A 3,145-nucleotide genomic window follows, 5' to 3' on the forward strand; every position below is an offset into this window, starting at 1 on the left:
TTTGCTACAAAAAAAATGTCAAACTTTTCTCTCCCTGGGGCCCTCTGAGGGCTTGGGGCCCTAGGCTATAGCCTATTTTGCCTTTGCGTAAAGACGGCACTGGCTTTTACAGCAAACTCCACACTCGCGTGGAACTGTCTACTTTCCGCACTTGTAGCATAATATACTGTTTCATTGTTCGTTTTGTGATGGAAAAATTGGAGAGATTTCCTGGGCAAATAGATACCCTGGATAATTATAAACAAACTTCAAGAATAATAATGTACACAATCGTACATTATTTGTTTTAATTTAAAAAAATTCTAATTCTGTTCTGTAAATAGTTTTAGTCAAGGAAAATGAAATACTGGTCAGGGAAAAATCAGGTAAAGGTGAGGGAATTAGTAAAATAATTTTTGTAACGGAATACACATTTTCGATCTCCACAGCCAATTGACGCAAGGTTGAAAAAGGTGCGATGTCAAAGGTCAAAAGATAAGGCTGTGGTCAGGTTTTATATCCACTGAGGATAAAGGACATAGGTCACGTTGAATGTAAAAGGTCATGATTCAGAGATAATATGTCAAAGGTAAGTTGTCATCTGTGAAAGGAAGTGTGAAGAAGAAGTGACAAGTTCCAAGATGTTAAACATTAAAGATCTGAAGATATCTGAGAGGTCATAGGTCAACTTTCGAAGGTGAAAGGTAATGGATCAATGATTAATTTACAAAGGTCAGAGATCAGAACTGAGACGTCAAATATGAGGATAGGCTGAAGGGGGATACGTGGTTTGAAAGAGGTGAGTGTCAAAGGTCAAGAAATTAAACTGAGAGTCCATAGGTCACGTTGAAGCTTATGACGTTCAGAGATGTTATGTCGAAGGTGAGTTCTCACTTTCGAAAGGAAAAGGGAAGAAGGGAGAGGATTGTAAGATTGCTGACATCAAGGATCAGAAGAAATCTGAGAGATCATAGGTCAACTTTTGAAGGTGAAAAATAATGTATCAACAAATAAATTACAAAGGTCAAAGGTCAGAGGTGAGTTGTCAAATATTTGGAAAAGATTGAATAGAGGCATGGGCGTTGAAAAAATTAAGTGTCAAAGGTAAAAGAATGATTAAAGGTTATGCAACGAAGTTGAAATTTCATGGATCATGGTAAGAGTTTAAAAGTCAGGGGATAACGTCAAAGGTCATTAGCACAAACGCGCGCCTATTAATTAATTAAATTTATTATATAATTTGTTTATGTTTTATAATTTTAAAAAGAGCTCTTTTAGCAGAGAAATATCGTTGATTTTATGTAAGAATATTCCTTGTCAATCCTTTTTCCGCATGACCTATTTACTTTTCTCTTGCAAAAAGATAGATAGCATTTTTATTTTTATTTTTAGAGAAGGGGTATCAATAAGAGAATAATTATACGAGAATCTTCTATGGAATGGAAACGCGATTCCGTCTTTTCTCCTCGTTACTGATCGTTATGCGAGGACTAGCAGAAGCAGAAGAGGGACTTCGGGTCTAATGAGCTTGGAACTAGAATAGTTCATGTTGACGAGTGTCCTGTTCAGCTTCACCACGACTCCAGTGCATTATATAATGCTTTCTCATATACAAAATATATTTGTAATTAGAGTATTTACAAAAAACTGGGTTTGGAAATGAGACGACATACTTTGCACAATAATATTCTCCTGTTATTTATATAGGTCACAAGAAAATCTAAATTCAAAATATAATATGTTTTATTTCTATTGATCAACCTGATTAGCCAATTGCTGCAAAATAATATCTTACTGGCTGTTCACAATAAATAATATTAATTTACAGCAAGAATCAATTGCTCAATAATTGTAAATTTACGCATTGTTTTGTAAGAACAATTTGTTTCGAAAAGTATTTTGAAAAATGTGTTCTTTTATCGAAACTATTTATTGGTGCCATAGTAAGCAATTTTGAAACTATTAGAGCTTAAAAATATTTCTTTCGTGTTTTTAAATCAATTTTTGAGAAACTCATAGTAATTTTTTAGAATCTGTCTTAGTGATCTGACTTCTAAAAGATGAGTATTCTAACGTTTTTTTGGGTTACTGAATCCGACTTTTATAGTGAAATTTCCATATTAAAGTTGTCTAATCCAATAAGGCGAATTAAACATTTAAAAATGGTCTTAATTTTATGAAAAAGGATATCTGAAGGTTTTTTTTTTTTTTTTTGGTTGCCCATTTAAATATAGTAGTAGGATTTCTACATTCGAAATGGCTGATTCAATACTTTAATCGGGCATGTATACACAGTGGTGTAGATAGGGGGGGGATCAAGGGGGTCAATCCCCCCCCTCCCCTGGGAAATTGAAAATATAATTTTTGAAAAATTGTGCTTATACATATTCATGTATGCATTCATTTATCGAAATGCCATTAACCTTTTTGCAGTATAAAATCATTTATATCACTCTAAAATTAGAAAGAAAAAAATCTTTTCATGATAGTTATGAATTTGAACACATTGGAATTCCCGCGCCTAAACAAGCTTACCAATTGAAAGGCATTAAATGGCGCTGTCATCGATAAGGACGTATCGAATTCATATAGTAAATATTGCGGATTTATAACCTATTTTATAATCACGTTCGCGTTGTTGTTTACGTTGTTATCTAATGATGAACAGGTTTTTAGTGGCAAGAACACCCTTTGCCAAGAATAGCGAAAATGAAAAAAATTCAGAATTATCTGCTGAAACAACTGCGAAGAGACTTCTCACTGCGGGGCCACATGCTGTTCTTGTCGAATTAGAAGTGTGGAAGAGATATTTAATTCGTAGAGGCGATATCAAACCTGGAAACTCATTGGATGCGCTTGATCATTGTCCAGAAGAAAATTTTCCGAATATCAATGTATTGCTGAGGATATTAGCTACTTTACCGGTATCGACATCTACTGCAGAACGCACTTTCTGAAGTTTGAAACGGATAATGACGATTCTGAGAAATACGACAAAAGAAGTAAGTAATTATCTTTGCTTTAAAATCTATAAATTTTATTCCAAAATTAGAAATGTATTTTGGTCTCATTTTTCTTATTGTAGAATCGCTTGAATGGATTGGCTGCTCTGGCTATTCATCATGACATTGCAATCACAGCTGATGAAGTCATAGATGAGTTATCG

The sequence above is a fragment of the Belonocnema kinseyi genome, chromosome 10 (assembly GCF_010883055.1).
Source record: "Belonocnema kinseyi isolate 2016_QV_RU_SX_M_011 chromosome 10, B_treatae_v1, whole genome shotgun sequence".
NCBI lineage: Eukaryota > Metazoa > Arthropoda > Insecta > Hymenoptera > Cynipidae > Belonocnema > Belonocnema kinseyi.